We start from the raw sequence: 22,202 nt of genomic DNA, 5'->3' as shown, positions 1-22,202 counted from the left end.
CCTGCTTGCAGCGGGCTCTGCACACTGCAGCTCTGCAGCCCTGGGTCCTGTCCCAGACTGTGCATAGATCTGCAGGTGTTTTTGCTCAATAGTGAGAGGAGTTCACAGCAGTCTTTTGGAGGTGAGAGGGACCTCTGAGAGACTTCCATATCCTACTATCCTCCTTGCAGACCCTGCATGCTATGGATGAGATGCTGCAGATATTGGTGGCGAACTATCCCACCCCCAGCGTCAATAAGGAGCTGCACGGCATCTTGGAGGTCTGTCTGTTGCAGAGCTCTGTCCCCACACCTCTCTTTGATATAATTTGTGCCTTCTTCATGGGAATGGAACTGGGAGCAGCTGGAGTGGCCATCAGCAGCTCCCAGGCAAACCAGAAGCTCTTCTCCTCACAGGTGCTGCTGCCTTTCACCAGCTCGGAGACCAAAGTTGTGCGTGACAGGGCAATGGTGCGGATGTGGAAGGTTTGTGGTTTCCTGGCCAGCAGTCACTGGGGGAAGGTAAGGAGCCAGGACCTTTCCAGCCAGCCTGTCTCCCCCCTCCCTGCATCCCAGAGCAGCCTACAGCTCAGGGGTACTGCGAGATGAGCTTGGCTACTGTTGGGAGCCCTCAGCATGCTTCTTCCTTAAAAGGAGGGTCTTCACCTTTCCTTTTCCTCCAGTCTTGCACCTTGGCCAACGTTCCACCCTAGTCCATGTTCACTCTCTCTCAGTTTGACATGTTTTTACTCCCTTCCTTCTTTCCTTCCTACAGTTACTTGCAGAAAGACTTCTCCCTTCTCAGAGGACTGATTTCGTCCTCATGACTCTTGAGACCACCATTAAAGACAGTAGGATTAAGGAGAAGAACAGAGCCAAGATTATACTGGATGTGATTCTGACAAAGCCTGGCATCTGGCTGATGGATGTAAGCAGTATGGGGCTGTACTGCAGTGCACTGTCTCTGCTCATTCCTGCCCAGCCCTGCCCTGCCCATTTTTTTTCTGAAAGAGTGGTCAGGCACTGGATTGGCCTGCCTAGGGAGGTGGTTGGGGCACCATCCCTAATGCAGTTCAAGAAGTGTTTAGAGGAGGTGCTAAAGGATTTGATTTAGTAGTTGGGTAGGGATAGTGATAGGAGGAAGGTTGGACTAGATGATCTTGTAGGTCCTTTCCAACCTTATGAACCTATGAACCTACGCTCTGTCCTGCCCAGCCCTGCCCTGCCCTGCCCTCCACAGCTCGTGAGCATCCAAAATCATTTTATGCCAGGAAAGAGCAGTGGGATGGACAGCAGTATCAGTGGCAATGGGGCAAATGTCTGCAGTCCAGCAGCAGCAGCGATCTCCCTGTCTCTTCCAACCAGGTACCAACGATTGTGGAGTTCATCCACAGCAACCTGGGAAGCATCAGCACATCGCTTCAGGAGATCCTTTTCTCGGTGCTTGATGCGCTCAGCAACCACTTTCCTACGAACGTGATGATGAGCGTGTTGACGAGACTTCCACAGAATAACAGGTACCAGCCCTGACAGTCCCACACATTGATTGCATGGGAAGAATAGGACTTGAAGGATGCTCTGGCTGCCAGAGACAAAGAAAGCTGCAGGACAGCATTGAGGAGCAGGCCTTCCATCCCACTGTGCTTTTCAGTGCTGGTGGGCCAGTCAGGGCTGCAGCAGCCAACGCCGACCACGGCAGCCCAGAGCCTCCTACCCGGCTCCTGCCCTGCCCCTCGGGGAAGGCCATCTCAGCCCCTCCTGCTCACCCAAGCAGCCGGGTCCCCAGGCCTCTGCGAGCCAGTGGGGTGGCAGGGCCAGGGCTGCAGCACAGCCTGGGTTATGCTGGAGCCATGGTGCTGTGGCTGAGGCAGCCCTGCTGACATAGCATTGCTCTTGCTTTGCAGCACTACCCTGAACATGTGGAAGTCGATGCTTCACCTGCCTGAGACTCCTGCGAGGATCTTGGAAGAAATACACAATGTTCTCCAGGACCCACTGCTCTGGGAGATCTTTGACATCACCGCAGCGGAGCTGGGCCTTCTTCATCTAATTGTGAGTTACCAGACAAGGCACTGTGCTCTGTTTCAGGGCTCTCCTGCCCCAGCACCCAGATTCTCCTGCCTTGCCCACCCCACCCAGACTGGAAACCTAGGGTTGGGCAGAGGCAGTCAGGACTATGGCAGGGTCAGGGATGAAGCCATGGCATCTGCACAGGCTGAGCAGGCTGAAGGGCCGGGGAGGGGAAGTGCTCCTGGCCACCCAAGTCTGGTGCCGTTTCTGTGGTAGATTCTGCCGGCCAAATGCTCCGCAAAGCTGTGACTGGTCAGAGGGCAGGAGAAGCAGGCCTGTGTAGTGCTAGGCCTGGAGCACAGGGGGACCGTCACGATTTCCATGGACACTGCTGCCCCAGGCCAGGCTGTGTTCTCCCAGCGCCCTGCCAGTGAGCTGCCAGAGGAGCCAGGAGATGCAGGCTGCACGGAGTCCTGCTGCCTCTGTCCGGCTCTCACCGCTGCCTTTGTTTCAGGTGATGCCTCCCACCGAGAAGACCCTCAGAGATTTATGTAAGCCTGCACTCCTCCAGAATATTCTGAAGATGGAAAGCCTGCCAATACTGTGGCTGGGGCTCAGAGGCCTTCTCCTGCTATCAGAGAGACGTGAGACGGTGAGCAGGACCTAGTCAAATGAAGCCCTGTTGGCAGCGTGGTGCTGGGGTGGTGGGCATCGTTGTGCCGTGGCCTTGCCTGAGACTCAGGAGTTGGGGTGGTGGGGCCTGGGGAGATTTCCTGGAGCTTTCCTGATGGGTTACCTGGGGTAACTGTACAGGGGACAAAGAGTCCTTGATCTCCTGCCATCATTCTCCTATCTTTCCCATCACTCTCTGTGCACCCATGACCATCACCTGCTTTGATTCTGCTACTGCCATTCCGGTGGCTGCTGCCAGGAAGCAAGGCGTGTGGAAGGTGCTCTGAAACCTGAGCTTTTAAACCAGGGAGGCCAGTACCCTTTTGACTGTGTGCCTGTGTGTGAAGGGGAAAAGGAGGCTGCAGTTTTCATCAAGGCCTACGTTTCTGATGTACACATGAAAAAGGTAACTGCACGAGCCTCCAGCTCTGCTGTGCCTGCATCTCCGGATTGTCCCTCCGGCTCTGCTGCCAGGCTGCAGGAGGGCTGCTGGCTGTGCACAGCTGCTGCCCTCCAGGCATCCCGCACTGCTTTGCACCCCATGATGGTTGGTCCCTACGGCCATAGCTCTCCCCACTCACACTCCATCTCTGTGTGCCCACCAGGATCTGGAACAAAAGGTGCAGTTCCTGAACAGCATCCGCACACTCTGCAGCACTGCTGCCAGAACGGGCTTGACACAGGGCCTGGATGTCTTCTGCTCCACAAACAGTATAGCAGAGAATATCAGGGTGAGCGGACATGGCCCCTGTGTAACTCTACCCTGTGAGGACAGGGCTGGGGCAGGGGGAGGCAGGGAAATCATGCACAGGCACCAAGATTCCTCAGGCGGGATTCCAGGTGTAGCTGAGTGGGGTGTAGTACACCCAGCAGTGGGGGTGTACAACAGCATGTGTGTGCCAGTGCTGGTTAAGGGGCACTGGAGCTTCTCAGGCCCTGCCAGGCATTGCTAGGCTTGCTGGTGCTGGGCGTGGTGGCTGCCAGGTGCCATCCCAGTTGTGCTTTGCAGGTTCTACTGCTCGAGGAGCCCACAAGGTCGCTGAGCACAACACTGCCATACCAGAGCATGAATGCCATTGCTGACTTGAGGTACCTGCCCAGCCCCTGGTGTAGCCAGCACATCCCCAGGCCATGATCCCGGTGGCCCTGACCCTATCAGTGAGGTATCCCCCATCTGGGCAGGGATGGCCTCAGCTCTCCCGTACTCCAGCCCCGTGGAGGAGAAGGCACCTCCTGGCAGGGCTACCCATCTCTCCCAGGGAGTCCTGCCCAGGGGAGGACTTCTTCTACCCCTGCCTCAGCATCGAGGCACCGCTCCTAGCATCGAGGTCTCTCTATTTGCAGCAAAATGAAGGCCATTACAGAGGATGAAATATCACATCTCCTACACATGTGCTTCAAAGTCATCTTCTACCTTCCTCCAGAAGAGGACTTGAACACTTGCCTCTACAACCCTGTACGTAGTGGGTGAACTGCAGACCTGGTGTCTCTGGGTTGCCCCCTTGGATTACTTGTGTCCAGAGATTACTGACAATCCTTGTGGGGCAGGATCTTGCTTCCCTTCACCCCTTCTCTCTCACGTTTGCTGTGGGCCAGGCAACCCACCCTGCTTGCAGCGGGCTCTGCACACTGCAGCTCTGCAGCCCTGGGTCCTGTCCCAGACTGTGCATAGATCTGCAGGTGTTTTTGCTCAATAGTGAGAGGAGTTCACAGCAGTCTTTTGGAGGTGAGAGGGACCTCTGAGAGACTTCCATATCCTACTATCCTCCTTGCAGACCCTGCATGCTATGGATGAGATGCTGCAGATATTGGTGGCGAACTATCCCACCCCCAGCGTCAATAAGGAGCTGCACGGCATCTTGGAGGTCTGTCTGTTGCAGAGCTCTGTCCCCACACCTCTCTTTGATATAATTTGTGCCTTCTTCATGGGAATGGAACTGGGAGCAGCTGGAGTGGCCATCAGCAGCTCCCAGGCAAACCAGAAGCTCTTCTCCTCACAGGTGCTGCTGCCTTTCACCAGCTCGGAGACCAAAGTTGTGCGTGACAGGGCAATGGTGCGGATGTGGAAGGTTTGTGGTTTCCTGGCCAGCAGTCACTGGGGGAAGGTAAGGAGCCAGGACCTTTCCAGCCAGCCTGTCTCCCCCCTCCCTGCATCCCAGAGCAGCCTACAGCTCAGGGGTACTGCGAGATGAGCTTGGCTACTGTTGGGAGCCCTCAGCATGCTTCTTCCTTAAAAGGAGGGTCTTCACCTTTCCTTTTCCTCCAGTCTTGCACCTTGGCCAACGTTCCACCCTAGTCCATGTTCACTCTCTCTCAGTTTGACATGTTTTTACTCCCTTCCTTCTTTCCTTCCTACAGTTACTTGCAGAAAGACTTCTCCCTTCTCAGAGGACTGATTTCGTCCTCATGACTCTTGAGACCACCATTAAAGACAGTAGGATTAAGGAGAAGAACAGAGCCAAGATTATACTGGATGTGATTCTGACAAAGCCTGGCATCTGGCTGATGGATGTAAGCAGTATGGGGCTGTACTGCAGTGCACTGTCTCTGCTCATTCCTGCCCAGCCCTGCCCTGCCCATTTTTTTTCTGAAAGAGTGGTCAGGCACTGGATTGGCCTGCCTAGGGAGGTGGTTGGGGCACCATCCCTAATGCAGTTCAAGAAGTGTTTAGAGGAGGTGCTAAAGGATTTGATTTAGTAGTTGGGTAGGGATAGTGATAGGAGGAAGGTTGGACTAGATGATCTTGTAGGTCCTTTCCAACCTTATGAACCTATGAACCTACGCTCTGTCCTGCCCAGCCCTGCCCTGCCCTGCCCTCCACAGCTCGTGAGCATCCAAAATCATTTTATGCCAGGAAAGAGCAGTGGGATGGACAGCAGTATCAGTGGCAATGGGGCAAATGTCTGCAGTCCAGCAGCAGCAGCGATCTCCCTGTCTCTTCCAACCAGGTACCAACGATTGTGGAGTTCATCCACAGCAACCTGGGAAGCATCAGCACATCGCTTCAGGAGATCCTTTTCTCGGTGCTTGATGCGCTCAGCAACCACTTTCCTACGAACGTGATGATGAGCGTGTTGACGAGACTTCCACAGAATAACAGGTACCAGCCCTGACAGTCCCACACATTGATTGCATGGGAAGAATAGGACTTGAAGGATGCTCTGGCTGCCAGAGACAAAGAAAGCTGCAGGACAGCATTGAGGAGCAGGCCTTCCATCCCACTGTGCTTTTCAGTGCTGGTGGGCCAGTCAGGGCTGCAGCAGCCAACGCCGACCACGGCAGCCCAGAGCCTCCTACCCGGCTCCTGCCCTGCCCCTCGGGGAAGGCCATCTCAGCCCCTCCTGCTCACCCAAGCAGCCGGGTCCCCAGGCCTCTGCGAGCCAGTGGGGTGGCAGGGCCAGGGCTGCAGCACAGCCTGGGTTATGCTGGAGCCATGGTGCTGTGGCTGAGGCAGCCCTGCTGACATAGCATTGCTCTTGCTTTGCAGCACTACCCTGGACATGTGGAAGTCGATGCTTCACCTGCCTGAGACTCCTGCGAGGATCTTGGAAGAAATACACAATGTTCTCCAGGACCCACTGCTCTGGGAGATCTTTGACATCACCGCAGCGGAGCTGGGCCTTCTTCATCTAATTGTGAGTTACCAGACAAGGCACTGTGCTCTGTTTCAGGGCTCTCCTGCCCCAGCACCCAGATTCTCCTGCCTTGCCCACCCCACCCAGACTGGAAACCTAGGGTTGGGCAGAGGCAGTCAGGACTATGGCAGGGTCAGGGATGAAGCCATGGCATCTGCACAGGCTGAGCAGGCTGAAGGGCCGGGGAGGGGAAGTGCTCCTGGCCACCCAAGTCTGGTGCCGTTTCTGTGGTAGATTCTGCCGGCCAAATGCTCCGCAAAGCTGTGACTGGTCAGAGGGCAGGAGAAGCAGGCCTGTGTAGTGCTAGGCCTGGAGCACAGGGGGACCGTCACGATTTCCATGGACACTGCTGCCCCAGGCCAGGCTGTGTTCTCCCAGCGCCCTGCCAGTGAGCTGCCAGAGGAGCCAGGAGATGCAGGCTGCACGGAGTCCTGCTGCCTCTGTCCGGCTCTCACCGCTGCCTTTGTTTCAGGTGATGCCTCCCACCGAGAAGACCCTCAGAGATTTATGTAAGCCTGCACTCCTCCAGAATATTCTGAAGATGGAAAGCCTGCCAATACTGTGGCTGGGGCTCAGAGGCCTTCTCCTGCTATCAGAGAGACGTGAGACGGTGAGCAGGACCTAGTCAAATGAAGCCCTGTTGGCAGCGTGGTGCTGGGGTGGTGGGCATCGTTGTGCCGTGGCCTTGCCTGAGACTCAGGAGTTGGGGTGGTGGGGCCTGGGGAGATTTCCTGGAGCTTTCCTGATGGGTTACCTGGGGTAACTGTACAGGGGACAAAGAGTCCTTGATCTCCTGCCATCATTCTCCTATCTTTCCCATCACTCTCTGTGCACCCATGACCATCACCTGCTTTGATTCTGCTACTGCCATTCCGGTGGCTGCTGCCAGGAAGCAAGGCGTGTGGCAGGTGCTCTGAAACCTGAGCTTTTAAACCAGGGAGGCCAGTACCCTTTTGATGATAAGGAAATTGTGTGTTTTGGACAGGCAAGAGAAATATGGGCCCTGCTGCCAAATATCATGAAGGCCATGAGTACTGGCAATACACATGTCACAGTGGAGGTGATGAATGTCTTCAGAAACATGGTGAACCATCTGGTGAAGAGAGAGGCCAGTTCCATTGCTCCGATGCTGGCTGAGAAGATCCTGCCTCTATTCAATCACGTAAGTCTGGTGTGGGAATCCAAGCTCTGTGGATGCGTGCTCAGCAGGACGGCCTTATCCGTTCTCTTGGCTCCTTTGGGCTTTTGTGGGATGTCTTCAGAGCCATGCAGCTCAGCCAGCCTTGTCCCTGTCAGCTTTGTCGCTGTCAGTGATGCAAAGCCTCTGTGTGGTGGCCCATACTGCAATGCACAAAACACTTTCTGCCAATGGTTGCTCTCAAACCCACGAGCACTCCCTTTACTTCCAACACCAGGCGTTGTCTCCGGGTGTTGTAGCAGGGAGGTGGAGTCTAAGCAGGCAGCTCGAGCCCCAGAGGCACTGCTGAGGGCCAGGCCTGTCTCCTCCTTGGCTTCGGGCCTGGGGAGCTCTGCTTGGCCTTTGTAGGGTGGCTGGGGGAGCACTGTGAGACAAAGGAACCTCGTGATGTAAACCTGTTGCACTGCTTTGCACCAGCGCACAGTGTCCTTGTGCAGAATGGGACTGATGCATCTCCTTCCGCATCAGCCACGCCTTTGCTCATGCTCACCATGGGCAGCGAGAGTGTGGCGCTGAGGTCCTCCCGTCCTTCTCCCTCAGGTGTCAAGTGAAGTGCGAGAGAGTTCCATCCGCCTCTTCAAAGATCTGATGGAGGCTGTGGTGTGGTGGCAGAAGGGAAACATGAAGAAGAACGTGCATGGGGGCCTGCTTCCTCTGCTCTTTCGGATGAGTGATGAGAGCCCGTGTGTTGCACAGGTACACATTTCAGACCTGACCAGGCAAGGCTGTGCTCAGTTCAGGGCTTTACTGGGAATTGAGGGCCAGGCTAGCAAGCATTCAGACTCCTAGGATGTGTGTCTGTGGTGCCAACTCCCAGCGTCTGATCTCTGTAGGCTGCTGGGGAAACCCTGGTCACTTGTGCAAAGTTCCTGAGGTGGAAGAAGCTCAAGCGCCTGGCCCAGGAACAGAACACAGTGTGGATTGGGAAGTGCTTGGTAAGGACAACCCCACAGCCACAGCCCCCCTGCTTGTGGGAAGGGGATACAGACAGGAGGGGTGACACCAGAAGCTGGGTTGTGTCTGCAAGCCCCATGCCTTTGTGCTCTTTTCCAGCTGTTTGAAAACCGGAAGAGAGTGGAAGGTTACCTGCGGCAGAGCCTGCCATACCTGAAGGATTCTCAGGCCTCTGTGAAAATTGAGGCAGCTAAACTCATTTGTGAGTGCAGCCCCTGAGTTCCCTCTTTGGGTCTTGCCCTTAGCCCTGCACCCCCTAGATACAGCCTGAATGTGCTGGTAGCCCTGATGGGCGCCTTGATCAGTTCCCCGCTCATGCACTGTACCTTCCTGGGCACAGCAGGGGAAGCAGCTGGGCTGGCTGGGCTGCAGCCAGTGCTCCTGGGAGTGTGTTGTTGAATGGGGGTCTGATGGGAACTCTCTACCTAGGGCGGGCTGTGGAGCACTCCAGGATTGAAAGTGAGGAACTGATGAATGAAATCCGCAGTGGTGAGTGAGGGCAGCGCTATGTGTTCTGGGACTAGGGATGGGGCAGAGCCTGGGCAGTATGCAGCCGTGCCTTGTCAGGCTGCAAGGAAATGCTGCACCCCCAGATCAGTGGGCTTCATCTCTGCTCTGCTTCCCTCTGTTGCAGGCCTTCAGCCTTTGGAAGATGATGCCCACCTGGCAGTTCGTTCTCTGGCAGCTGGGATAATCCTGATGATGAGACATGAAACGCGTCCAGCAACAGTATGGGACTGGCTCATGGCACTATTCAGCTAGCACTGTGAAACCACCTGCTCTGGAAGGGGGAGTTGGGAGAGGGGGTGGGCGAAGGATTCGTAGACAATGGTTTAAAAAATAAATAAATAAATAAAAATTTAAAAAAGGATATGTAGAGGAACCGTAAATTTACTAAATCTAACAAAATCAAAGAATTGAGAGAAACAAATGTTTCCAAACCCATTCTTAGATCTTTCCTTAGAAAAAATGCAGGAGAAGCACACATATTTTATCTCCACGGAAGCCGAGAGGGAACACTGAGAGCGAGAGAGGCTGGTGTCTGCTCAGGAGCACCACCCCTCTGCCACTCCCTGCCACAGCATTAACTCTTGAACTCCCAGTTGGTGTTCTGATGTGCAATACTGGCATCAAACCATAACAACCTTGTATTGAAGGGCAAAGTTTTATCATCCCCAAGCCTAAACAGCATGACCAGGTTGCTCGCAAGAACTTTGAAAACAAGAGAATTCCCAAGACCAGACTTTGAAAACAATGTCTTCCTAACGCATGGTGATCTGTCTTCACAACTCTGCTCACTGGATACTCTGACCATCCCCCTCTTCAAACCGGATTGTATGAGTGGCAGGATGGTTGTATGGGCTGTGTGCACGTTTTATAATGACTACTTTTTCTAGTTCCTGTACCATCCTTGATATTTCATCTTGTCTCCCCGGGAGTCAATACTGTCTTACATTAGTAAGCTGGTGTGGTTTCATCAATCAAATAGTATTTGTGCAATACAGACAGTATTGAGGGGCCATGCAAAACGTAATCTAAAGTATTTTTGCCAAAGCCGGAACTCTCTCACAGACGTCCAGAGAGTCAGACCTCATGAAATGTCGATTGCCCCAATCCCTGAATAACTCTCGGGCATGGACACTTTATACTCCCATGGTAGGAGATGCCCAACCCCCAGTTTCAACCATGTTGGAGTGACCGGAATGGTCTGTCCCCTAAACTCACTAATCATCACTTTATTACCCTTAAATCTAGATGGATCTCCATACATAATCGATGTTTCCACACCGGTGTTTAATGAAGCCATTACTCTTTGAACATCTATTTCTGACCAGAATACTGACAGTTCAACACAGGGCCTCTGGTCCCATCTGGAGGCCCTAAGAGAACCAGTGTCCCTTGTCACTCCATGAATTTTGACAGATTGAGAACTTTTACCACAGGTGGCTCAGGCATTGTAGCCCAAGACAGCTGTGGAGGATTTCTCTTCCTTTTTGGTACTATAAAATCAGCTAAATTCCAGGTTGTAGTAGGTGCTTCTTGTAGTATTTGGACTCCCAATTTTCTGGGACTACTCGGAAACTCTTGATTGTTTCTTAGTTGTTTCCATAACTGGAATAAAATATGGTTGGGCTGTCCATCGATTTTGGCAAATGCAACCTTGGCCCGTATAAGATCATTGAACATGGTTTTCTGAGACGCCTGTATGGGGCCTGATCAGGGTGTCCGTGGGGCAGTCTTCTGGGTTCTAAGTGGGAAGGCCTCGGCTTCCTCCACCATGCGGACATTGCGCCTAGTCCTTATGCGCGCTGTTTCCCCCAGGTCTGCTACCAGTTGAGTTGCTTGTTGGACAATGGCTTCTAAAGCTACTAACAGATTTAGTATGGACACCAATGTCCCATAAAGATGAGAAGGGGCTTGCTGCAATATCAGGTCTCTCACACCTACCGAGAATTTTTCTGTGTCTGGGCCTTCAAATGTGTCGGAACACATGGCCTCCCTCATACCCAGTTCTCAAATGTACGTTTGGAAGTCCTCCATAGAGGACCATAAACCCATAAGAAGTAGTAAGTCTGTTTTATTGGCCAAGTTAGTCGGCCTGCCGCCATCAACCAGTCTACAATAGAGTCGTTTTCTTTATTATATTGGATGGTGGCATGTAATCTTAGCCTCAGGGCTGGGTGTAGGGTTATAGAAGCGATCTTGGACTTTCTGTCCCATTAACTAATACACTTTCAGCTCCTGCATCCCATAGTCATAATAACCACGATGGTATTCTTTCCCTAGGCTTTTGATGGAACCACTGTACTAGGGGCGAGCTGTTAAATGAAAACATGTTTCAGCAGGAGGCTGTTGGTCAGAAGGCAACCCTGCCGGTCTATCTTGTACTTTCTTTGTTTTCTGAGTTATAATTGGGCAGATCTCAAAGGGATCCATCATAGATGGAGCTTTGAGATCTGATTTAGAGACCTTGTCCTCTGAGGAATCCAGGTCCGTTACCTCAGGGACCTGAGTGTCCTCAACTGAAATCTACGTATTTGCCTCGTTGGGGCATTTAGTCCTGTTTTTTCGGTACTTAAGGTGCCCTACTGGGGCTCCAATTTCTTGAAACAGTCGCCAGGAAGCAAGGCGTGTGGCAGGTGCTCTGAAACCTGAGCTTTTAAACCAGGGAGGCCAGTACCCTTTTGATGATAAGGAAATTGTGTGTTTTGGACAGGCAAGAGAAATACGGGCCCTGCTGCCAAATATCATGGAGACCATGAGTACTGGCAATACACATGTCACAGTGGAGGTGATGAATATCTTCAGAAACATGGTGAACCATCTGGTGAAGAGAGAGGCCAGTTCCATTGCTCCGATGCTGGCTGAGAAGATCCTGCCTCTATTCAATCACGTAAGTCTGGTGTGGGAATCCAAGCTCTGTGGGTGCGTGCTCAGCAGGAGGGCCTTTTCATTCTCCTGTCTCCTTTGGGCTTCTGTGGGATGTCTTCAGAGCCATGCAGGTCAGCCAGCCTTGTCCCTGTCAGCTTTGTCGCTGTCAGTGATGCAAAGCCTCTGTGTTGTGGCCCATACTGAGTCCTGCGCAAAGCACCTTCTGCCAACGGTTGCTCTCAAACCCACGAGCACTCCCTTTACTTCCAACACCAGGCGTTGTCTCCGGGTGTTGTAGCAGGGAGGTGGAGGCTAAGCAGGCAGCTCGTGCCCCAGAGGCACTGCTGGGGGCCAGGCCTGTCTCCTCTCCTCCTTGGCTTCGAGCCTGGGGAGCTCTGCTTCTTTGTCTTGGTGGGGTGGCTGGGGGAGCACTATGAGGCACAGGCACCCCGTGCTGTAAACCTGTTGCACTGCTTTGCACCACCGCAGTGTCCTTGTGCAGAATGGGACTGATGCATCTCCTTCCGCATCAGCCACGCCTTTGCTCATGCTCACCATGGGCAGCGAGAGTGTGGCCTGAGGTCCTCCCGTCCTTCTCCCTCAGGTGTCAAGTGAAGTGCGAGAGAGTTCCATCCACCTCTTCAAAGATCTGATGGAGGCTGTGGTGGTTCAATTTTATTATATTTAGTAAAGTTACCGTTCCTTCTCAGATCGTGCCGTTGTCTTCTTGTAGACCCATCTCTTCCTGCTGTTTCCCCCTCCCCCCCGGAGCGCGGCTCTGCTTGGGCGGCCGCGCGGCCACTGACGCAGTTTCTTTTCCTCTCCTCTCTCCCTTCTCGGTTTTTCCCTTGGGTCACTGTCATGGAAAACACCGTGACAGAATGTAACCGTCGCCTGATCAGATCTTAACGCACGCTGCCTTTCTGTGTATATAAGCTTTGAGTTGTTGCTTAATTACATTACATTAGCTTGCATCAAGCTGGGTTCCCGTCCCTTCATTGCAGCCCGCGCTGCAATTCAAGTATCTACAGTAGTGCTCCTCCAGGAGCTCCGCAGAGGAGCTAAATCCTATTTTAATTGTTCTTAAAAATGTTCCTGGAAGGCATGCTGCTCGCTTCTCATTCTCATTCTCCTTTCTTCCATGGACAGACTTGGAAGAAAGATTCTAAATGGGTTCTCTGTGAGAACGGTGATTTTCAGGGAACAGAGGAAGTGCTCCCCTTTCCTTTTTCAGAGCACAAGGACAGAACCAAACACTCTTTTTTGCTTAAGAGAAAAAAGATTCTGGAATAATGTAAATCTGTACCTGGAAATCTTGGCATCAAGTGTAAAGTCTCACTCATTGCATACAAATAAAGAACTGACCAAGACATATTTTCAGCTTTCAGCTGTGCACAGCAGAGCTCTGTAAAGCAGTCAACAGTATGAACAGGTTTACAGAGATAAATGTGTCTTTTGCACAAATGTCAGGCTTTACACTGATAACTAGTATATTCTGACATTATTAATATTAGCTAGAAAATCAATGCGTAAATATGTACAAACAATAACTGTTCAAGTTACTTCAAATGCTGGAAATTATTGAAGATAAAAAGCAATTGGTAATTTGAATACTTTTAAAGCAAACTAAGTGACTTGCTAAAGTTCAGAAGTTTTTATTATACATCCTGGAAGGTCTGCTTACACTACCTTTTAAATAAACAGAAGTTATCCCTTTGATGTAAATAGGTGCTAAGTCACTCCAGCTAAGAAAGACTATATCTACAAGAACAAAAGGATTATTTACACATTCTGAAGAATTCCAAGAAATTTTGTTTTAATACTTAAATTCAGAACACAGTACTCTATATTTACAGAACCACAGAGTAATTTGCTGAATATCAAGTCCACATCCCTGCTAGAAGCAGGGTCACCTGCAGCATGCTGCTATGGAATATATCCAGAAAAGCTTTAAGTATCTCCAAGAATAGAGACTACACAGCTTCTCTGGTTAATTTGTTCCAGCATCTGAAAACTCACAGTAGAAATGTGCCTTATTTTTTAAAGGGATTTCATGTGTCTCATTTTGTGCTCTTCTGGGCACCACTGAGGGGAGTCTAGTTCTGTCTTCATTACTGGTTTCCGTCAGATAGACAGTTCAGATATCACTGAGTCTTCTCTTCTCCAGTCTGAGCAGTCCCAGTTCACTTAACCTCTTGTCATAGGAGATGAGCTCCAGGTACTTAATCATTTTTGTAGCCCTTAGCTGGGATGTCTCTATTGGAGAGAGCTTCACGTAACCCTTGTGCTGTGGAGCCCAGAACTGTATGGAGTAGACAGGTATAGCCTTAGCAAGTACTAAACGGACTTTGTGCCACTGATGACAATCCTCTAAGCTCAGCTGTTCAGTTTCTTGCTTCTTTTCCTGCTTGCCCTTCCTTGTAATAGGTGTGGTATTTGCTATCTTGCAGTACTCAGTAACCTCACTGGTCATCATAATCAATTAAAAATGATGGAGAGTTGCCTCAAAATACTCTTGTGTTTGCATTCTGCCATGCCCTATGATTTTTTGTCTGTTCAGTTTGCTTAAATATTCCCTAACCTGATCGCCTCTGCTGAGCTGAGCCTAAGTCCTACTTTTTGGCCAGCTCTCTCCTCTCAGGATGCTGAACTCTACCATCTCCTGGATTGCATGAAACTTTACAGTGACTCAAGTCTTGTATATAAATAGGAGTTTTGTGTATAGTCTTGTATATAAATAGGAGCCCTTGTTTTGTATGTAGTCTTGTATATAAATAGGAGCCCTGTGCACATGAGGCGTCTTCTGTTTGTCAGAAAAAGACCTCAACATTTCTTCCTGACTCTGTGGTCTGTTGTGAAAGTGTGGTTGCCAATTGTGGTATGCTATAAGCCCAGTCAACCCAATCTCAGTTGTTTATAATGCTTCCCTAGGAGAAGCTTAATGCCTCAGGCTGCACTGCTTTGTCACCCGTTCTAGGCGGAAACAACTATTCAGAATCTGGGGCTTGAATATTTAACTTCTGGTTCTGAAAAAAAAAGAATGCCACTTAGTAGTCCAAGTGGTTGCCCGAGTTTGTCTTTAAACAACTTTTACCAGCTGGGTACAGACTTTTTCATTTACTTCCTTGCTTTTGTAGGCTTTTCTGATGTTGTTACAGGTGAGACTCTCCAGTTTTATGCTGCAAGCCCTGGAAAGAGCACTACATTGAAGACAAGTTTTCAGTGTTATGTAATTAATCATTTGTTTCTTATTAAACTGTTTACATTTACAATCTGAGTTTGCAGCTCCTCAAAAAACAAAATAGCAAAGGTCATAGTGTGTTGAAGGCACAGAGAAGATTGGACAAAAAAATATATCCAGGGCAGATATCACTGTATACCTAATCCTACCCACCAGAGTTGTGATATTATTTAGAATTTTGTCCAATTTGGTAAATATTTAATGGTAATGACTGAGTTACATATGAAGGTGGGATGAAGAGGCAAGTTGAAGGAGCAGTTTTCAGAAACGTTACCAGCACCACCAGTGGCTCATTATTGATCTTTCAGTAGAGTTAAGGCAGGACTTAAGAAAGCATGAAAAATCTAATAAAAGTGAAAACATATCACTTGGATTATCTAAAATTTAGTGAATGAGTTAATTAGTGTTTTGAATGCCTCATGCAGCATGCTAAGCAGTGACCAATATTTGGATGCCAGACGTTCTTGTACGTCAACTTTTTTTACTCGGCACCTGGCATGATGGCAGCAGGGGAGGCTGCCTGTTTCTGAGGGGTAGGAGGATTCTAGCCAAGGAACTGGCGGGACTTATTGACAGGTCTTTAAACTAGATATGAAAGGGGGAGGGGACAAAATGAGGACCGCTGGGGCCGAGGGGGTAGTTCAAGGCTCAAAACAGAGCTTGATGGGTGAAGAGGGTGGAATTCATAGGCATGGAGAGAGGCAGGGGGATACTGCTTCTCTGAAGTGTCTGTACACCCATGTGCGCAGCATGGGAAATAAACAGGAAGAGTTGGAGATCTGCGTGCGGTCGCAAGGCCATGATCTCACTGTGATCACAGAGACATGGTGGGACAGCTGTCACGACTGCAATATTGCCATGGAGGGCTGTGTGCTTTTTAGGAAAGATCGGCTGGCAAGGAGAGGTGGTAGAGTTGCTCTTCATGTGAGAAAGCAGTTAGAATGTATTGAACTCCAGTTGGAGGAGAGTGACGTAGCAGTGGAGACTTTGTGGGGGAGCATCAAGGGGCAGACTGGTAAGGGTGATGCTGCTGTGGGTTTGTACTACAGTCCTGCTGATCAGGAAGAGGAGGTTGACGAGACCTTTCATAAGCAATTAGAAGTAGTGTCACGTTCCCAGGCACTGGTGCTTATGCGGGACTTCAGTTATCCAGATATTTGCTGGATGAGCAACATGGCCAAGCACGCATGGTCCAGACAGAGCATGCAATGTGTTGAAGACAACTCTCTGCTGCAGGTGGTGGAGGAACCGATGCAGGGAGGGGTGTTACTGGACCTTATTCTCACTAACAAGGAAGGACTTGTTAAGGAAGTAATGGCTGGGGACAACTTGGGTTGCAGTGATCACAAGATGGTGGAGTTCAAGATCCTGAGAGGCAGGAGCAAAGCAAAAAGTAGGACTGCTATCCTGGACTTTAGGAGAGCAAACTTTGATCTCTTGTGGGACCTACTTGGAGCTATGTGGTGGGCTAGGGTGTTAGAAGGTAAGGGGGGCTGTGAGAACTGGTCAGCATTTAAACAGCTCTTCTTCCAAGCTCAGGATCAGTGCATTTTTTTGAGTAAGAAATGGGGAAAGGGTGGCAGGAAACCCCCGTGGATGAGCAAGGAGATCACGCGCCAAACAAAGAGAAGAAGAAGGTCCATGAAATGTGGAAAAGGGGTCTGACCACTTGGGAAGAATATAGAAAGGTTGTCAGGTCATGCAGGGATGCAACGAGGAAGGATAAAGACCGCCGGGAATTGAATCTGGCAAAAGGGATAAAGGATAATAAAAAAGGCTTTTTGAGGTATGTTAACAGTAAAAGGAAGACTAGGGAGAAGATGGGCTCCCTACTAGGTGAAGGGAATGTTCTGGTAATGGGGTATGCTGAGGGCCGAAATACTGAACTTCTTTGCTTCTGTCTTCAGTTAAAAAGCTCTTCCACAGGAATCCCAGACTCTGGAGGTTAGTGAGAGGTTCTGGGGAATTTGAGACCTTCCTTTAGTCAGGGAAGAGGTGGTCTGTGAGCACCTAGGCAATGCTAATGTTCCTAAATCCATGGGACCCGATGGGGTGCATCCATGGGTGCTGAGGAAGCTGGTGGAGGTGATTGCTGAACTGCTCTCTATCAACTTTGAGAGGTCTTGGAGAATGGGGGATGTGCCTGATGACTGGAGGAGAGCAAGGGTCACTCCAGCCTTCGAAAAGTTGAAGAAGGAAGATGCGGGTAATTATAGGCCAGTCAGCCTCACCTCTGTCCCAGGAAAGGTGATGGAAGAGCTTGTGCTGGATGCCATCTCCAGACAATTGGAAGAAAAGGAGGTTATCAGGAGTAGCCAGCATGGGTTCACCAAGGGGAGGTCATGCTCGACCAACCTGGTGGCCTTCTATGATGTTGTCACTGGCTGGGTAGATGCCTGGAGGGCGGTGGATGTAGTTTATTTTGATTTCAGCAAGGCATTTGATACTGTCCCCCATGACATCCTTATAACAAAGCTGAGCAAGTGTGGGATAGATGAGTGCACAGTGAAGTGGGTTGAGATCTGGCTGACTGGCAGAGCACAGACTATTGTCGTTGGCGGTGCAGAGTCCGGTTGGAGGCCTGTAACCAGCAGTGTTCCCTGGGGGCCCGTGCTGGGTCCATTCTTGTTCAACATCTTCATCAATGACCTTGATGAGGGTACAGTGGCCACTCTCAGCAAGTTTGCTGATGATACGAAGTTGGGAGGATTGACTGACACGCCTGAAGGCTGTGCTGCCATTCACCAACACCTGGACAGTCTGGAGAGCTGGGCAGTCAGAAACGGGATGAAATTTAACAAAAGCAAGTGTAGAGTCTTGCACCTAGGGAGGAATAATTGCATGCACCAGTACAGGCTGGGGGATGACTTGCTGTAGAGGAGCTCTGTAGAGAGGGACCTGGGTGTCCTGGTGGACGACACGTCGACCGTGAGCCAGCAGTGTGACCTTGTGGCCAAGAAGATCAATGTCATCTTGGTGATCATTAAAAAGAGCCTGGCCAGCAGGTCAAGGGAGGTGATCCTCCCCCTCTACTCTGCCCTGCTGAGGCCTCACCTGGAGTACTGTGTCCAGTTCTGGGCTCCCCCCTATAAAAAAGACAGGGATCTCTTGGAAAGAGTCCAGCGTGGGGCCACAAAGATGGTGAAGGGACTGGAGTATCTCCCCTATGAAGAAAGGCTAAGTGAACCGGGTCTCTTTAGCCTTGAGAAAAGAAAACTGAGAGGGGACCTGATACAGGTTTATAAATATCTGAGGTGTGGGGGACAAAGTGGTAAGGCCAGACTCTTTTCAGAAGTGTGTGGAGACAGGACAAGGGGAAATGGCCAGAAACTGCAGCACAGGAAGTTCCACATGAATGTGTGCATGATATTCTTTATGGTGAGAGTGACGGAGCACTGGCACAGGCTGCCCAGAGGAGTTGTGGAATCTCCTTCTCTGGAGATATTCAAGACCCACCTGGATGCCTACCTGTGTGACCTAGTGCAGGGAACCTGCTTTGGCAGGGAGTTTGGACTCGATGATCTCTAGAGGTCCCTTCCAACCCCTATGATTGTATAATTCTGTTATTCTGTGATTCTGTGATACTTCCACTGTCCTGCTTTGGCTGTCTCTGGCCTCACAGCAGAAGCACGAAGGCCTGGGCAGTCTGACTGCTCTTGCACAGCTCTGTGTGTAAGCAGGTGCACAAATCCCTATCGCTGGACAAGTTTGTTCTGAGCAATATTAAGCAGGACTCAGAACAAGCCCCGCCCGGGTGGAGTAGCGTGTCATAGCGGGGCCCTTTGTGACTCATCCCAAGACACCCATGGATAGCTGGTGCCGACCAGAGACCACTCAGTGTCCATCAGGACAGCAAGGGGACAAGGCAGGAGTGTGCGCATCTGGCAAGGAGCCCGCAAGCACAGCGCACGTCTAGCCCCGACAGCTCAACAGCTGCCCCCTCACACTATCAGTGCTCATCCAGCAGGATGGAGAAGAAACCCCCAAGCAACCCCAGTGTGGCCTGGGAGAAGAAAAGCGATTCTGACAGGAGAACACCTCCACCGGAGCCCTGTGAGGAGACTGAGGTGCAGGTGCTGAGTAATGGTGAGTGAGGGTCCCCACCCAGCACTGCGGGCAGGGCTGGGCCAGCGAGTGCCCCCTGCTCGACACCAGGGCCCCTTATCCTCACAGCCACGGGCACACTGTGCCAGGGGAGCGGGCACACGGCTGGACAGGGCAGAGCTCCTTCCTCTGCTCGCGCCTGCCTTCGGCCCCTCTGCAGCGCTGCTCACTCTCCTCCCTGCTTAGATGCTGACTGTCTGCCTGTGTATGAAGAGGAAAAGGAGGCTGTAGTTTTCATCAAGGCCTACGTTTCTGATGTACACATGAAAAAGGTAACTGCACGAGCCTCCAGCTCTGCTGTGCCTGCATCTCCGGATTGTCCCTCCGGCTCTGCTGCCAGGCTGCAGGAGGGCTGCTGGCTGTGCACAGCTGCTGCCCTCCAGGCATCCCGCACTGCTTTGCACCCCATGATGGTTGGTCCCTACGGCCATAGCTCTCCCCACTCACACTCCATCTCTGTGTGCCCACCAGGATCTGGAACAAAAGGTGCAGTTCCTGAACAGCATCCGCACACTCTGCAGCACTGCTGCCAGAACGGGCTTGACACAGGGCCTGGATGTCTTCTGCTCCACAAACAGTATAGCAGAGAATATCAGGGTGAGCGGACATGGCCCCTGTGTAACTCTACCCTGTGAGGACAGGGCTGGGGCAGGGGGAGGCAGGGAAATCATGCACAGGCACCAAGATTCCTCAGGCGGGATTCCAGGTGTAGCTGAGTGGGGTGTAGTACACCCAGCAGTGGGGGTGTACAACAGCATGTGTGTGCCAGTGCTGGTTAAGGGGCACTGGAGCTTCTCAGGCCCTGCCAGGCAGTGCTAGGCTTGCTGGTGCTGGGCGTGGTGGCTGCCAGGTGCCATCCCAGTTGTGCTTTGCAGGTTCTACTGCTCGAGGAGCCCACAAGGTCGCTGAGCACAACACTGCCATACCAGAGCATGAATGCCATTGCTGACTTGAGGTACCTGCCCAGCCCCTGGTGTAGCCAGCACATCCCCAGGCCATGATCCCGGTGGCCCTGACCCTATCAGTGAGGTATCCCCCATCTGGGCAGGGATGGCCTCAGCTCTCCCGTACTCCAGCCCCGTGGAGGAGAAGGCACCTCCTGGCAGGGCTACCCATCTCTCCCAGGGAGTCCTGCCCAGGGGAGGACTTCTTCTACCCCTGCCTCAGCATCGAGGCACCGCTCCTAGCATCGAGGTCTCTCTATTTGCAGCAAAATGAAGGCCATTACAGAGGATGAAATATCACATCTCCTACACATGTGCTTCAAAGTCATCTTCTACCTTCCTCCAGAAGAGGACTTGAACACTTGCCTCTACAACCCTGTACGTAGTGGGTGAACTGCAGACCTGGTGTCTCTGGGTTGCCCCCTTGGATTACTTGTGTCCAGAGATTACTGACAATCCTTGTGGGGCAGGATCTTGCTTCCCTTCACCCCTTCTCTCTCACGTTTGCTGTGGGCCAGGCAACCCACCCTGCTTGCAGCGGGCTCTGCACACTGCAGCTCTGCAGCCCTGGGTCCTGTCCCAGACTGTGCATAGATCTGCAGGTGTTTTTGCTCAATAGTGAGAGGAGTTCACAGCAGTCTTTTGGAGGTGAGAGGGACCTCTGAGAGACTTCCATATCCTACTATCCTCCTTGCAGACCCTGCATGCTATGGATGAGATGCTGCAGATATTGGTGGCGAACTATCCCACCCCCAGCGTCAATAAGGAGCTGCACGGCATCTTGGAGGTCTGTCTGTTGCAGAGCTCTGTCCCCACACCTCTCTTTGATATAATTTGTGCCTTCTTCATGGGAATGGAACTGGGAGCAGCTGGAGTGGCCATCAGCAGCTCCCAGGCAAACCAGAAGCTCTTCTCCTCACAGGTGCTGCTGCCTTTCACCAGCTCGGAGACCAAAGTTGTGCGTGACAGGGCAATGGTGCGGATGTGGAAGGTTTGTGGTTTCCTGGCCAGCAGTCACTGGGGGAAGGTAAGGAGCCAGGACCTTTCCAGCCAGCCTGTCTCCCCCCTCCCTGCATCCCAGAGCAGCCTACAGCTCAGGGGTACTGCGAGATGAGCTTGGCTACTGTTGGGAGCCCTCAGCATGCTTCTTCCTTAAAAGGAGGGTCTTCACCTTTCCTTTTCCTCCAGTCTTGCACCTTGGCCAACGTTCCACCCTAGTCCATGTTCACTCTCTCTCAGTTTGACATGTTTTTACTCCCTTCCTTCTTTCCTTCCTACAGTTACTTGCAGAAAGACTTCTCCCTTCTCAGAGGACTGATTTCGTCCTCATGACTCTTGAGACCACCATTAAAGACAGTAGGATTAAGGAGAAGAACAGAGCCAAGATTATACTGGATGTGATTCTGACAAAGCCTGGCATCTGGCTGATGGATGTAAGCAGTATGGGGCTGTACTGCAGTGCACTGTCTCTGCTCATTCCTGCCCAGCCCTGCCCTGCCCATTTTTTTTCTGAAAGAGTGGTCAGGCACTGGATTGGCCTGCCTAGGGAGGTGGTTGGGGCACCATCCCTAATGCAGTTCAAGAAGTGTTTAGAGGAGGTGCTAAAGGATTTGATTTAGTAGTTGGGTAGGGATAGTGATAGGAGGAAGGTTGGACTAGATGATCTTGTAGGTCCTTTCCAACCTTATGAACCTATGAACCTACGCTCTGTCCTGCCCAGCCCTGCCCTGCCCTGCCCTCCACAGCTCGTGAGCATCCAAAATCATTTTATGCCAGGAAAGAGCAGTGGGATGGACAGCAGTATCAGTGGCAATGGGGCAAATGTCTGCAGTCCAGCAGCAGCAGCGATCTCCCTGTCTCTTCCAACCAGGTACCAACGATTGTGGAGTTCATCCACAGCAACCTGGGAAGCATCAGCACATCGCTTCAGGAGATCCTTTTCTCGGTGCTTGATGCGCTCAGCAACCACTTTCCTACGAACGTGATGATGAGCGTGTTGACGAGACTTCCACAGAATAACAGGTACCAGCCCTGACAGTCCCACACATTGATTGCATGGGAAGAATAGGACTTGAAGGATGCTCTGGCTGCCAG

The sequence above is a fragment of the Cyrtonyx montezumae genome, unplaced genomic scaffold (genome assembly GCF_038088225.1).
Source record: "Cyrtonyx montezumae isolate F1298 unplaced genomic scaffold, pur_monq_1.0 scaffold_34, whole genome shotgun sequence".
Classification (NCBI taxonomy): Eukaryota; Metazoa; Chordata; class Aves; order Galliformes; family Odontophoridae; genus Cyrtonyx; species Cyrtonyx montezumae.
The sequence above is the reverse complement of the archived record's forward strand: the minus strand, read 5'-3'. Positions refer to the sequence as shown.